The sequence below is a fragment of the Micromys minutus genome (assembly GCF_963924665.1).
Source record: "Micromys minutus genome assembly, chromosome: 16".
NCBI lineage: Eukaryota > Metazoa > Chordata > Mammalia > Rodentia > Muridae > Micromys > Micromys minutus.
In genome coordinates this window covers 14,527,998-14,544,711 of record NC_137985.1, presented here as the reverse complement: position 1 = coordinate 14,544,711, position 16,714 = coordinate 14,527,998, and the positions used below count along the sequence as shown (strand labels likewise).

The 16,714-nt window shown below is 39.8% G+C and overlaps 1 pseudogene across 1 annotated transcript; it reads left to right on the top strand.

Moving 5' to 3' along the window:
* The first annotated feature begins 406 nt into the window (after positions 1–406).
* Positions 407–4,555, top strand: LOC308430870 (adenylosuccinate synthetase isozyme 2-like; annotated as a pseudogene). Its single transcript has 4 exons — positions 407–454; positions 932–996; positions 2,902–3,254; positions 3,724–4,555. The product of its transcript is annotated as an adenylosuccinate synthetase isozyme 2-like (transcript).
* The last annotated feature ends 12,159 nt before the right edge of the window (positions 4,556–16,714 follow it).

Here is a 16,714-nt window from a genome sequence, read left to right as displayed (position 1 = left end):
CTTCTGGTTCCACATCATCTGTCTCTGTTTCCTAGTCTGTCCCAATGCAAACAACTGCTGTCTCTCAATAATCCCAAAGCCATGCATCCTATAGGATAGACAGTGACATTCTGATGCTGTAGCTAAATAAACTTTTTTCTGCCTTAAATTATGTCTCTATTTTAATCACAGTGATGCAGAAGTAACTACTAAGATGTTCTATAAATATGTAAAATTTCTGTCTAATAGCTAAAATCAAATTTAATTTACATAAAATGAGCATTAATTCTATGCCAGTATATAAAAAGTTTTATTTCTATATAATGCTTCAGGTTGTTGGCAAATTTTATCATTCTTATCTTTTTAAATTTTGACAAATAATTAAGTATATTTGAACTCTTGGTGTATTTTTCTATCAAGAAACCCGATGCATTGGGTTAATTTCTACAGCTTATATGGTCCACCGGCTTTGAAGGTAATTCTCTCCTTGGTGACACAAAAGATATGTGATACAGTGACAAGTGGGGTTTTCTAACAGACAGGACAGAATCTGGCAATACGGGTGGGAATGGAGTGCAAGAGGGAAAACAGAAGAAATGATCAGGAGGGAGGAAACAGAGACAGACAGGAAAAGAGAAGGCAGACAGCTGTTGAGAAAAATATCACAGAGAAAGATGAAATGGGGAAAAAGTGTAAATGGAAGGGGAGGAGAAAAGAAGAAGCAGGAAAGGCAGTAGGGATGCTCAGATGATCAGAGACAGGGAAAAAAAAAAAACCCTAAGAGTAGCTACAGATCGTATTCTTTTGATTTAAAATTTTTCATGAAATGTGCAGGACATAAAACATGCCCTCTGTCCATTCTTCAGTGCCTGCCTCAGTGCTATGAGTATCTTCACGTTGTGTGAAACCACTGCCACCATCCATCTGAAGAATTGCCTCATTTCCCAAACAGAAACTCTTCTCCTATGTCCCAGTAGGAAACGTGCACTACCTCTTCATCCATCTTCCCAGGCTAAGGTATGCACTGTTCTATTTTCTGCTTCTATAAATTTTACTACCCTAGAGACAGCCGTATTTAGAAATAGATAGCACTCGTCTTTTATGACTAGCATGCCTTACTCAACAAAATGTTTCATTTGTGTTGTACTATATGTCAAAATTCCCCTCCTTTTTAGGGCTGATTTCTCTTCCAGCCACAGATACTTCAACAACATAAAGGGTGAAGTTTCTGGCAACTAACTGCCCTCTCTGGTCCCTGCATATGTCTCTACTAAAAGCTGATGACAACTTGTAGCACATTCCCTACCACACAGACAGTTGCAGTAGACAGGGAACTAGGAACAGAAATCCATCAGTGCCTGGGAATTGAGGTTGTCATCTTGGCTCCAGTCAGCCCTACTGCTCACACTCAGCAATCTGGGCCTTGTTTTCATTCCTGGGAAGATATTAAATTCAAGATAAATCCATTTCAACCAACAGAACACAGAATTTGTAACACACACACAAAACTAGGGTTAGTCTGTGTTGCATAAAGCCCCTATTTAATCAAATTTGCATATACTTGGACTGAAAGACGTTCGTTGGCTAAGGGTGCCTGTCTCCAAGCCTAACAACAGACTGATCCCTCTGTTGCAAATGGTGTGTAGATAAATAGCACAAGGACACTTCTCCGGGCCTGCTAGCTTCAAGGCCACCTAGAGTCACTGTCATTCCCAGCAGACTGAGACTGGGGAAGCATAATTTCTCAAGCAGAGGATCCTGGTGCTGTGCCAAGTAAGCTGCAAACCTGAGGAAGTGACCTTCATAATCCTTTTCTCATGAGAAAGTAACTCTGTTTTTAATTATAGAAACCAACAAATCCTGGAGAAAGACTTCAGACAGATTTCTCAGTCTGCAAGGAGGTTTGGGTCACTTTGAAGAGAGATAAATTATTGCTAGGTCAACAACACCTGGTGTAAACTGGAAACTGTGGGGAAATCATTATTCTGCTTTCTGTATAAAAGATGGTAAAACTCTTCAATAAACCGTGCATTGGTGTGCTATTGCTGTGCATCCCCTGTCCTGGTTAACGTGACTGTCGCTCGGGACCCCTCAATGCACTCGACTTTGACAATAGTGTAAGGAAAGAACTGAGTCCTGAGGAATCTCCTCTGACCTCTGCATGCAGACACATGAGATAAAGAAAATGCATTTTTAAGTTAGTATGTGTTAATTGCACAAAGAAATGTGTTTATGACATTTCCCTACTATATTTCCCCCCTAGATTCCATTTATGACAGAACACATGCAATATTTTTCTGAGACTGGTTTATTTTAATTAGATGATTTAGTATAATAATCCCTTGTCTTTTTTTTTTTCTGTAAACATATTCTTTATGGCTGGATAGAATTTCACTGTATATACTTATTACATTTTACCCATTAATTTATTAATGGGCATATGACTTTTGCAGCTTTCCTATTGTGAAGACAGAAGTAACAAACCTGAGTACATAGATATATCTATAAGAAGCTAATATTTTTTTCTGTAAAGATAAAACTTCGGTAGAGAGGCTTCCATCAGATTGGCCTGAAAACAAGTCTGTGGGGCACTTTAATGATTAGAATTATGTGGGAGAATCCATAACACAACTGTCAGTGCCATCCCAGGCAGGAGATCTTAGGTTGCATGAGAAAGTAAGCTAAACAAACTAATGGTTAAGACAGTAACAGTGCTCTCTACATCTCCTGCTTCAGTTCCTGCCCAGATTTCTCTCAGTAAACTGGGATTTGGATGTCCAGTGGACCCGCAGCAGTGTTCATGCTCGGTTTTCCTGCTGTCTCTGTTTCCTCAAAGCTCTTCTGTCCTGCTGGGACCATGTGAATCTCCAAGAGCAGCTTAGTGGCCACCTCCCTGCCCAACAAGGACTGAGGTCGCTGCAGGGCATGGCCCAGTGGGAACTGGGTGACGGTGGTGCTGGGAGCTCAGTGGGGCAACAAGGGCAAAGGGAAGGTGGTGGATCTGCAGGCACAGGATGCCAACATGGTATATGGAATAATGCTGGCTACCCAGTTGTAGATTCTGTGGAATATGACTTTCATCTTTTACCCAGTGGAATAATTAACCCAAACATTACTGCCTTTATTGGAAATGGAGTGGTAACTCATCTTCCCAGATTTTTTTGAAGAAGCAGAGAAAAATGTTCAAAAGGGGAAAGGTCTAGATGGCTTGGAAAAAAGGCTTATCATATCAGACAGAGCTCATATAGTATTTGACTTTCATCAAGCAGTTGATGGTATCCAGTGTAGAGAACATTTTTGGCGCTTCTGGACAGTTGGTGGTGTGAATTGTTATTTCACCAGGATAATCAGAAGCTGGTCAAGGCAGGAATCTGACCCTGGTCCCATACTCAGGAAACTGGCCCGGATTAAGAATATTTGCATTTGAAGCTCAGGGCTGAAAACTTAGAGTTGTAGCTCAGGCAGTCTCTTTGTCTCTTGGGATCACCTCTTATCCCTGATCTTTACACCTGGCATCCAGAAAGATGTGTACAGGGTTTTTGATTATTAACTTGCTTGTTCCCTGACTTAGAACTGATGTTATCTTTCTGCATGTAATTGAAGTGGTTTAAAAAGAGGACTTAATAAAGAAGGCTTCACTTCAGCCTCAAGTCATGTTACAATTTTGACTAACTCTCTTTTTTTTCTCTTTCAATCCTTGCTCCTGCTCTGGGGAACCTATTGTTTGACTGAGCTGGTTTTGAGCAATCCAGGAACCACAGTGACAAGAGCAAGGAGGAAAAAACTTGGGCACTACTTGAGAAAGGGTATTGGTCCTGTGTATTCCTCTAAAGCTCCTCAGAGTGGACTTTGGATATGTGATCTTGTTTGTGACTTTGATGACTTCTCTAAGAGGTTTAAGGTTCTAGCTAACCAGTATAAATCTATATACCCAACTTTGGAAATAGACATTGAAGGTGAATTACAGTAACTCAAGAGTTATATGGAAAGGATTAAACCGATGGTGAGAGATGGGATTTATCTTCTGTATGAGGCCCTCCATGGACCACCCAAGAGAATCTTGGTAGGAGGTACAAAGGCAGCATTGTTAGATATTGATTTTGGAACTTACGCTTTTGTAACCTCTTCAAACTGCACTGTTGGAGGTGTTTGTACAGGTTTGGGTATGCCCCCTCAAAATGTTGGAGAAGTGTATGGAGTGGTGAAAGCTTACGCCACCAGAGTTGTTATTGGTGCCTTCCCCACAGAGCAAGACAAGAAAAGTGGAGAATTATTACAAACACAGGGTAGTAATTATTGGGAGGAAAAGAAGATGCGGCTGGTTGGGCCTTGTTTTATTCAAATACGCTTATATAATCAATGGATTTTCTGCATTGGCCCTTACCAAGTTGGATATTTTGGATATTTTTGTGAAAATCAAAGTTGGAGTTGCTTACAAATTAGATGAGGAATACCCTATTTCCCAGCAAACCAAGAAGTCTTAAATACAGTGGAAGTTCAGTATCAGACTTGCCCAGGATGTAATGCAAGGACATTTAAGGAGCTACCTGTCAGTGCACAAATCATTTCTGTGTGATCTGCAAATTCAAGAATAAAGACATTGAAATGAGTTTTCTGCTGGCATTGGTTTGCAGTCTCTGACCAATGGCTGGCATGGCTAACCTGGCACTCTCTTCCAGCTTCTGGCTGCCACATCTGTTGCTCAGCTGCTTGTGGTGCCTCACAGTCCTTTCCATGGTTAGTAACTATGTAACCCCGTTTGACAGCTAGAACTTCCAGTGTAGCTTTTCCTCATTATGGTCATTGTGTTTTTACCCAGACTAGATGGGGAGAACAATTAATGCAGTTTTGCACAAAAATGTTTACATTCTGATCATTCACTTCTGACATTGTAATCTTTGCTGTTAGGGGGAAAATGGAAAAAGATGGAAAGATAGGGATTTTGCCAACTTTTGTAATGCTACCGATTCTGTTTAAATTATGAACTGCTTTTTTTATTTTTCTGCTGAGACCACTGCAAAATTTAGCTTTGGTAGGGTAGGGGGAGTATGTTCATGGGACTTTTAATTTGTACAGAACACGGAACTTAGTTCTCTTTGCAATTTATTTAATACAGTGAACATTAGATTGAGTGTTCAAAAGAATGCTTCCCTAAAAAATAATTATTAAAAAATCTGTTGTGGTATTTGGTGGATATTTTTCTTTGTTCTCAGATATGAGATCAAATGTCTATTTTTTCCTTTTTTAAGCATACTGTTGTTTATTAAAACAGTGGGTTTGCTTCCAACATTTCATCTGCCAGTATATGTACAAAATGGCACATAAGTAACTCACATGAATCCAAGTTGTCAGCCATAATTTCGATCATGCCTTCATTCCTCCTTTCTTGAAAAAGCCAAAAGGTGTCATCTGACACTTATGCTTTATATTGTGCTGAGGTTATCCTTCCATGAACCAGTAAATGTTTAAATTAGGTATCACTTTAAATTGTTTTATTATACCATCAATAGCTGATTTGAACAAATCAAATAAAATTTTTAAAAAGATGCCCTTTCTCCCTCAAGTGCCTTTTCCTTTCTTTCTTTCTTTCGTTCTTTATTTATTTATTTATTTATTTATTTATTTATTTTGGTCAGAATGTTTGATCACAGCAGTAGAAAGCAAGTTAGAACACTGATTTTTTTTTTTTTTTTTTTTTTTTTTTTTTTTTTTTTTTTGTAGTATATACCCAATAATATAACAGGGATGTTTATCTCCCTCAGTTAAAATGCCTTTCATCAAGAAAAGAAAAAAGTTCATATGAATTCAGCTGTACAGTCACAAGGGCAAGGCCTGGTCTCATGAGTTTAGGCTGTGTACCAGTGGTTCTCAACTTTCCTAATGCAACAGTTCCTCATGTTGTGGCGACCCCAACCCATAAAATTATTTTTGTTGCTACTTCATGACTAATTTCGCCAGTGTCATGGTCATGTAAACATCTCTTTTCTTACAGTTTTAGGAGACCCCTGTGAAAGAGTCATTCAACCTCCTAACCTTAAAGGCGTTAAGACCGACAGGTTAGGAACCACTGTGGAATTCGGTACTGAGGACAGGTGCCTGGAAACATCCTCTCAATAGTAAGACAATCTGAATACACCCATTCTGGTTTTGTACTTAAGAGGGCTGAAGTCACCAGACTTCTGCCTGGTTCTCTTGGAGTTTTCTCCTGGGCAGCTTCACTTCATAAGCCGCATTCTGACATGATCCTAGGAGGGTTACCTCCAGTAGCACCCCTGTGTTCCACCTTTTATATTCCGTAGGACCACAGGACTCACAGTCTACCCGACCACATATGCCTATCCATATTCCTATCACTGCAACTAGTCTCTCAAATTCCTGGGGACAGGAACAATCATACCACACAGCCGACACTATCATATGGCCAGCCCTGAAACTAATCTCCATCCACAGTCAATCCAGTTCACTCCCTTTGTCTCTGCCCATCCTCCCATGCCAGAAGTAATCCCCACCACAGCCACTTCCTCAGAACTATTTCCCGGCTATTTCCTAACCAGCCCTTCCCCCACTTGCCCCCAAAAGCTTGCTCTTCCTGGTTCTGTGATGGGCCATTTGCCAACAGTCCTCCACCACCAGGGTTGTCCATTGTCTTCATGAATGACCTATCCCGAAATCCAACAATGTAAATAGCCACTAAACAAAGTGGGAAAAACACTTACAATCCGTAGGTGTTCACAGATGCGCAATCTGCCCACTCACCCTACCTAGAAACCTGAACGAATTTTGGGCGGAAGTGAACCGCGAGGCGGCCAGCAAGGGGCCGGAAGTGGAATTGTGGGCCGGAACTAAAGGAGGAATCTGGCCGTGCTGGTGTGGTGGTTCTTCGGGGGTGGGCGTCTTCGGCGCCTAGGAGGGCCGATTCGGTGACTGTACACGGATTTTTAGTCCGGTTGAGAAAGAGCACCGGCCCGGAGCATCCTCCGCCCAGGGTCTCTGGACTCATGGTAACTCCCGGAAGCCTCAGTTATCAGCCAGCTGCAGAAGGAGGCATGGCAGATGTGCAGATGGATTGTCAGCCAGCCAGCGGGTGGAGCCTCCAGGCCCTACTCTATAACCTGCTTTGCAGGGTGCCCGCAGGGCAAATTAGCTCACGTGCTGAGGGTGGAAATCCTTCAAACTCTGTGAAGTTGAGCCCCATCACATTTAGAACCTCCAAACTACAAGGCATGATTAGCACATGTGGTATCACCAAAAGATCTCTCTCTAGTCAAGTAAGTTGAACATTATTTCAGCTTCTGCTGAGTTTGTGCCCGCATAGATACCAGGTAATTCCGTTTTTTCCAGCCAAAATCTGGGCTCTTACTACAGTCAAGTCTGTAAATACACGTGGAGGGAGGGTGATGAGGGTCTTTTTCTTTTTCTTCTGTCATAATTTGAATGCTTTCCGTAAAAGGACTGAGCGTCAATCTTTGTGCCTTATTTTCCAGACAAGAAAAACATCATGCAGACTCAAATTTGTACTGGAACCTCAATGTTGTGTTGAAAATGCCTCAGTGTCCACTGCCCTCATTGCTATTAATTTCATGTAACTCGGTGAGTTCTATGTGGAGCAACGGAGTTCTATCTGATCCTGTAATGGAACTCCTATAGGGGTTTTCTTTTTCATGTAACAATCTCTTTAAGATGAGAGTTCTCTCAAGAAGCTGCATTAATATGTGATTGGTTATATTCAAGGGATGAATACTAAGGTGTGTAATAAATGTAGTTAAATACATATTACACAAAATAAGCATAACTAACCATGAATATGAGTAAGCATATAAACGCAGAATTTTCTTGCATGTACTCATACCAAATTTTCAGCAGTATATAGTAAGTACAAATATATGAGATATTTATATATATATTTAGTACTTACAAGTTTGCAGTAAATGCTGTAAGTACTCAATGGTATTTTTCAAGCCCATTCCATGTGGTTTCTAAAACCTGTAAATCTTCATGTTTTAGAATAAAGGGGCATGTATGAAAATGATGTCTTGAGTTTCCTTCCATTAGTAGCAGAAATTAAAGCATTGAGTAGATTAGCTACTATATGTTTATAAGATTGAGCACATTTAGAAGAAAAGCAAAGAACAAGGCTGTCCTTCCTACTTTTCCTCCTAAAAAGAATTTAACATTCTGAATTTCTGAAATAGCAACATGATATTTTTATAATACAGAAAGTATTTATTGACTGTATGTATTTTATTTCTTTTATGCAAGGCTGGGGATTAAACACTGTTATGAACAAGTTAGGTGAGTGCTGAGCTGTATCTCTACTCCTGCCATTGTTAGTTTAGCTTTTCTGTAATTCTGTTATGAGAATATTTGCTTATTGTGTAATGATATTCATTATTATACAGGTTAGGATGATCAAGACCCTCATTTTATTCCAGACTGAAGAATTTTCTAGAACAGAGGACACTGAGGATTCAGAGCAGTCCAGATAGTCTAGGACAGTTGGTCACTTTAATGAGCTGGGCCCTGGGTCTATGCATGAGGCCCAAAGCAGCAGACTTTGTCCTGTCTTCATGGAATGTACATTCTAAGAGACAAGACAGCACTGATGAGAATATTGAGGACTGAGTCTAATGATATAGTAGAACTATTTGGAAAGGAGTAGTAATTGGTTTATAAGATAATAGTGCCTTGTATCTAAAATTCCTATAAACAATGTCATCAAATGACATAAGAACAATTTTAGGTTCTGTAGCTCAGAATCTCTGAGTGCCTGTGGCACCTCTTCTTCAACCTTTTTAAAAAGCCTTTGCCATTAAGAAGTTAAACTCGAAAGACTCAAACAATCCTATTAGAAAATGGGGTACAGAGCTAAATAAAACGTTCTCAATTGAGAAATATCAAATGGCTGAGAAGCACCTAAGGAAATGCTCAACATCCCTAGTCATCAGGGAAATGAAAATCAAAACAACCCTGAGATTCCACCTCACACCAGTCAGAATGGCTAAGATAAACAACTCAGGTGACAGCACATGCTGGCAAGGTTGTGGAGAAAGAGGAACACTCCTCCACTGCTGGTGGGGTTGTAGGCTGGTACAACCACTCTGGAAATCAGTCTGGCAATTCCTCAGACAATTGGACATAGTACTACCTGAAGACCCAGTTATTCCACTTCTGGGCATAAACCCCAGAGATGCTTCAACATACAATAAGGACACATGCCCCACTATGTTCACAGCAGCCCTATTTATAATAGCTAGAAGGTGGAAAGAACCCAGATGTCCTTCAGTAGATACAAAAATTGTGGTATATTTACACAGTGGAGTACTGCTCAGTTATTAGAAACAATGACTTTATTAAATTCCTAGGAAAATGAATGTATCTAGGGAATATCATCCTGAGTGAGGTAACCCAGTCACAAAAGAACAGACACAATATGTAGTCACTGATAATTGGATACTAGTCTCAGAAAGCTCTGTATACCCAAGCTCAAAAAAAAAAAAAAGACCAAAAAGTGGAAGCCTTAGTCCTTCTTAGAAAAATAATAATGATAATAAGTGTATATTACCCTCTCAGAGTGGGGTACACCTAGACCTGAAACCATTAATAACTCAAGAGCAAAGAATATAGCTTAGTGGCAATTTTTGGTAATTAGAAACCATTATGTTTAATTATTATATACCAAAAACTTTGACTATTTCCATGTTAAATTTTATTTTACATGTACTCTATGATCTTTGTAAATAGTAAGATTTCAATGCATATTTTCAAACCTTTAAAAAATCAAGTACTGCGAAAAATATATTCATATATATTTACACTAAAATGCTTTTAATAACCTATATATGTATCTCTGAGTTTTTTTTTATATAAATAAAGGTGAAGAAAAAAGATGTCCAGTTGGGCCTTTGTTGTTCTCATTATTTGTATCAACTTAATATGTGTATTTAGTTTGGGAAGCTTCTAATGTTTTAGGTCTCTATATAACCTCTCAAATGTCCCGTGGTTTTAGTTCTCACTTTCTGCATTCCTTCCCTGTCTTTCCGCACCCCTTTTATTGTTGGTGATATGTGCCTTGATTTTTTTCCACTTTTAGTTTTATGGCATGCTTCCCTTCTTTTGGAGAGTACAAATTTTATGAACTGTCTTTGCAAGCGTGCTTGAACCCTAAAACCACTGGGTCAAACAGAATTGTTTGTTTGTTTTTAATGGTGGCTCCTGACAGATCACAGTGAGAGAGGAATGAATATACTTTCCCCAGGCCCATTGTGCTTCCAGGAGCCAGAGCCTTGTGTGCTGGGAGAGCAGAGGCACATTGACTGATGTTCTCTCATTGTTCTATCCTCGATTTCTGTGGTGATTCTATGTATGCTGCAAGCTACAGAACACTTTTACTGTCTTTCTTATCCAGTTATAAATTGTTCATTGTAATTTATGCACCGGAAGAAGTGGTACTTTTTCATCGTTGCTCACCATGAAGAATGGATGTTTTTGTCTTTTAGTTTATGTCAGTCTAATGGAGTGGCCATCAGTCAGTGAATGCTACTAATCTTTTGGTTCTGATTTATTTGCAGTTTTGCCCAAGGCTTTAATACCCATATTGGTTTCCTTGTTTTGTCTATTATTTAATGTGTTTTATTTACACTGGAAAGAAGAATAAAAATAGCAACAGTAACTCTGTATTATTAATAAAGCTACCATTCAACCATCCAAAAACTATGTCCACTGCATGTGCCCTGAACCACTTTTGTAGTGAATAGATAAAATAGAAATCACAATGCTATAAGGATAAGAACATTATTAAAAATCAGTAGCCTGTGTTTTTAAGCTGAATTTATAGTCATTGTATGTGTGTTTAAACTTTATTAAATAACTCTAACTATGAAAATAAAAGCCTTTGCCATGTTACACAAACTAATCATGTTTCCTTGACCTGAGATGGTTTTCCCTCCAACACACACACACACACACACACACACACACACACACACACACACACACACACACACATACATACAATATAGGGTTTCATTCTATAAAGCCCTGGATGACTTCCAACTCTTCGGTCCTCCAGCATTTGCCTCCTGACAACTTATAGGTATGCACCACTATACCTGGCAATCTTTCTCCAGTTTTAAAACCAGCAGGGTGGGATCTTCAGCTTTCTGTGTCTCCGTATTTGTCTGCCTTTTGCACTGTCTCTCTTTCCTTCTTTCTGGCTCCTCTTCTCTTGCTATGTTGTCTCCTTCCCACCTCCCTCACCTTCTTTCACTCTTATGCTTTTTATTGTCAGATCTCAAATTGTGACTCCACTCTCCTTTCACCTTGTATATTTCAGTTTGTTAACGTTTTTTACATTTTTTTACATCTTCAGAAATCTTTTGCAAAGTATGCAAACATACTTGTAGTGCTGCAGATTGGGAGTGAGAGGAGTTATGAATCTGTTGTCTAAGGAGGCCCAGGAGCCAAAGGCTCCCAGAAAGTCTGTCTTAGCACATTGTGTTTAAGTGTTTATGCTCTGTCCCATACACCCTAAAATGTTTTCCTTCAGGTACATAGATAATCAAGAAGTTGCTTATATCACACTTATTTCAAAGAAAGAAAACCTCCCCTTCCTATAAAAAAGAAACATTATGTATGCACATACTACATTCTTTGTACCTTAATTTTTTTCCATTTTAATTAAAGATGATTTCTATTAGTACCTAGAGATGTTTATAGAATTGTTTTTCTGCTGTTTCTGGCTTTATGCTTCTCCATTATGGAGGTAGCCTACAATTTTCTTTAACCTTTCCCATTTGCTGATTATTTATTTATTTTTACTTTTGTGACCTTTTATTTTTATTTGTGCTACTGTGGATGTGAGAGGACAACTTGGAAAGTTGCTTTACTACTACTACATGGCCTGTGTCTACTTTATTACATTCATTTATTTTTGTGTGTAGATGTTATGTACTATACTATCTGGTAAGAGGACTGCTTGCTAATTCACATCTTCTACCATGTTGATCCCTGGGATAAAGAAAAGTTCTGAGGTTTTACAGTATATACCTTTACCTGATAAGCTATCTCCCCAGACTCATTTATAATTATTTTAGTTGTTTGCTATTATAAATATAATCAGTGATCTTACCCTAGTCGTTTGATATTTGAATAGCAGTAAGATAATTCTTAGAAATGGTTTTGAAAGGATAAAAACTGAATGCTAACAGATTTATTTCATAAAAGCTATGGCCACACATGTATGAGAAAGCTTTTCCATGTGTTCTCAGCAAAGCCTCTAGTCTTCTGCAGTTTTGTTCATGGAACAGATGAGAAATAGTGTCATTGACAACAGTCTGTGCCTTGCTACAGTCATCATTGTTGTGTTTTATAAAAAGATAAAGAGAGAAGATATGTTTTTAGTGGAGATACAGTAAGGTGTGGGGGGAAGGACGCCTCTGCAGGACCATGCTAAAGTTGTCCCTTCCCCCTGCAGGATCAGCCACATAATAGTGTACTATAGAAAAGAGTTCCTTTAGGTCATGGGGAGGGGAGTTGAGGGAGTAGAGACAGAGAAAGAGGTGGGGAGGGAGAGGGAGAGAAGAGGAGGAGACAGAAGAGTAGAATAGAGTAGTAGAGGCTGGCCATGAGCCCATGGAGAGAGAGAGAGGAGGGGAATGGGGGAGAGAGGAGGAGCCAAGTGCAAGGGGACAGAGCAAGAGGAAGAAGGCAAGAGAGAGAGAGGATGGGGCAAGCAGCCCCTTTTATAATGAGTCAGTCACACCTGGCTGTTGCCAGGTAGCTGTGGAGCACAGCCTAGCCGAAATGCCAACAGTCATTGGTTCAGTGGTATTGTTCTAGAGATGGAAGTGGTGGACAGTAGATGTGAGGAGCAAAGAGGACAAGAGAAAAGGAGACATTATGACAAATATTGGTTAGTATGGGGAAGCAGACTGGACAGTAACTAGGGAAAATAACATACTTAGGCCATATGACTATTTCACCACAGAAGATGCTACTTGGCTTGAATGGCAAGATGAAGAACTTGGAGGAAAAAGACAATATGAGACCATCAAGAGTGGGTGCATCACCAAAAGCCACCACAGCATTTGTGATTGCTCACCAATACTGTAAACTTGGAACTCAATACATTACATGTGGGCCATTTCATAGGTCACAGATTGTCTGATACAGGTAGCTTAGTGGGTCTGATCCTTTTTCAGACAACTAGGCCAGTCTGTCTCCTTACTGCTTATATAACTCTGAAGAGACAGAGGCCTTATGAATCTGCTCCATGTTTACAGATGTCTCCTGAGTTGTTTATTTCCTGTGCTTTTAAGGAGTCTCCCTTAAAAATTTCCACTGTCTTAATAAGCCTCCTTTAGAAGTTCATGCATCTTAGCAGGTCAAGACAGAAAGAAATCACTACATTCCACAACTATAGTGTTTCCCAGGTTGTGTGAAACTTTCAAGCAAACTAACCAAGTCCACAAAAGGTGGGGGAATCATAGGAGCCCTATTTACAGCTACTGGTCAAGAGCATAGGGAAACCCACTGAGTGACAACTGCCATCTAAAATTGGGCTATGGCTGCATTCCGAGAACTGAAAACTACGTCCCATGAGTCTTCAAGCCTGATAGTGTATTCGAGCAGATCATGACACAAGCAAATTGAATCACTAGACTTCTATCTGGTGAGGACTTCTCAATTGCTTGGTTGCTTAAGTAGGGAGAATTCTTGTTGATGGTGATGCAAAAGCAGAGAGAGAACAGACCTTTCGACCCCACAGACAACCTGCCAAGCAGAATAAAAGCTGAGGGAGGGAGACACAATGTGCATTTTGAAGAAGGCAAAGATGGACAAACTGAAAAAGGCTCATCTTTCAGCACTCCTGGGAAAGGAGGGTGACTGTGTAGACTTTCTATCTTCCATTGATTCCAGAGTGCTTTCCTTGGTGTCTATGGAAGTCAGAAGTATATAGCTCATTTACTGCCCTGTGTTCAGGAGCTCTGTTGGAGTCCGGATGGCAGCAGCTGTCATCCCTCTAATAAATGGTAAGTCATTGGGTCCTAGCATCCCTTGGAGCGAGGCCTTAGATTCAAAGGCCCCATACATACAGTTCAGTTCAGAAAGGGGTAGAGGCTAGATAGCCATTAAGAAGGCTCAGGCCTAGCAGGTAAAGTAAGAGTGGAACCCAGTGGTCTTTGGATGTGATAGTCATCTCATGGGACAAGGTGTGGCTTTTGGGTATTGTATGTGCCATCCTCATAATTTTAAATAGTTTGGTATTTTTGGAGGTCTAACTTTAATTGTTCCTGGAATAAATGGTAATGACTACAGAACACGGATATTTTCCTCTGTGGATATGTTCTTTTCTTCATAGGCAGTCAGACCCAGTTGCCAAGTATCTTAGCTAAATTAAGACAAGGTTAGGCCATTCTTTTGGAAATTGTGACTGAGTATTTGTGCAGGGATGGAGGATGTGCTATTTATGTTTTACACACACACACTGTAGTTGTTGGTAGTTGTATATACTCAGTCTCAGGTGGATAAGTAAGCCTCAGAGCATCCTAGGATACCCTAGATTCTCATGATTTATATTTTGTTCATCAGTTCATTCTTCTCTGTACTCACTGTCTCTAGAGGAAGGACAGATGGAGAAAGAAGTGCTAGCCACTAAGTTCTTGTTCTTGACAAGCTTGTTACTGGTAAGTCAGAATTTCACTTTTTTCCCAATTCATTTCTTCCATAAACCTGTTACTATAGAGACTTACACAGTCCAATCAGCATCCCCAGATATCTGGCAAGGGCTTGGGAATGTCCCAGAATATATTTTTCTTGTATCAACATGCACTGTTTTCTTAAAGCTTTTTCCAGAGTCTCTAAGTACATCACATACTTCCTAAGAGTTTGTGGTTAGGTCAAGTAGAGGTTTGACTATGTCTTACTTTCAAGCAATTTATCACAGTCATGGGGGAGATATTCATTCATGTAACAGCTATTTATCCTCTTTGTAGATTGTCCCAAGCCTGTGCTCAGTCCCAGGAAATGAAGTTTAGTGGCAAACAGCCAGAGTGAAAAAAGGAAGGGACTTTGGTAAATAGGGCGGTAAATAAGAGAGAAATCAGAACACCAAGACCAGCAGCTAAGGCAGATTGAACCTGCCTACATGTCTTGTGCTCTGGGTTCCCATCTGTGGATATACCATCTTGGGCTCTCTGCTCCATCCCTTTGGTGAGATCCTTGACTAAGCTGTAATGTGAGAATGATTTAGGAATTGGTGTCCTTCTACAATGTGACTGTGCGGTTCTCACAGGAGGAATGGGCTCTGTTGGATCCTTTACAAAGAACACTGTACAGGAACATAATGCTGGAAAACTGGAAGAACCTATCTTCACTTGGTAAGCCACTGCATTTATTTAATTACGTGAGTGAGATTTTCAGTCCAGTTTGTAATAAAACAAATGTTTGAAAGATTTTAAGAACATGCAATTGAGTGGCTTTTAGTACATTTACCTCGTATATAGAAGGGTAGTTTCAAAACATTTCATTACTTCTACTGTGGTTTTGATTAGCCTCCAAAGTTTATGTGCTAGAAACATAGTCTCCTATGAAAGGCACTGTTAAAAGTAGTGAAATTTCTAATGCCGGAACTTGTTGGAAGGTGTCAAGATCACGACACCATCCTCAGAAGGATTCATGCAGCTTCTTGGGTGTCAGTCAGGTCTCATGGGACCAAGTTAATTCTTGTAAGAATGGGTTGTTGTATACAGAGGCAACCCACATGCTTAAGCCTTCTCCACACAGCTGTTCTGCTTTCTACTTCTCTGCCCTATTAACCTTTACAAAAAAAAAAAAAAACAAAAGCATTTATTTTATTGGTTTTTTCGTTTGCTTTTGTTTTTTGTTTATTTTTTCTTTTTTTAATTATATTGGATATTCTCTATTTACATTTCAAATGTTATACCCTTTCCCACCACACCCTTCCCTCCTCCCCCTCAACTTGTTTCCATGAAGGTGCTCCCAGTACACCTCAGTGCCTTGGCTACTGATGATGTTGTTCTTCCCATGAGGGTAGAAATTTTCAGCTATTTCAGTTCATTCTCTAGCTTTTTCACTGGGGTCCCCATGTTCAGTCTGATGGTTAGCTGCAAGCATCTTCATCTGTATCTGTATGACTCTAGCAGAACCTCTGAGGAGACATCCATGTCTGGTTCCTACCAGTAAACACTTCTTGGCATCAGCAATACTGCTTGGGTTTGGTGGCTGCATATGGGGTGGTTCTACAGGTGAAGCAGTCTCTGTAGATCTTTTCTTCAATCCCTGTTCCTCTATTTGACCTTGTACTTCCTCCCCTGTTTTGTTCTCCTTTCTAAGAAGGACTGAGGCATTCACATTCTGGTCTTCCTTCTTTTTAAGCTTCATAAGATCTATGGATGGTTTCTTGGGTATCCAGAGCTTTATTTATTTATTTATTTATTTTGCGGTGGTGAGGGCAGGCTAGTATCCACTTATAAATGAGTACATACCTTGAGTGTTCTTTTTTGACGAGGTTACATCACTCAGAATGATAGCTTCAAGTCCCATCCATTTGCCCAGGAATTTCATGAACTCATTGTTTTTAATAGCTGAGTAGTAAGTACTCCATTGTGTATATGTACCACAATTTCTAAATCTTTTCCTCAGTTGAGGGATAATCTCAGTTTTTTCCAGCTTCTGACTATTATAAATGAGGCTGTGATTAACATTGCTGAGCATG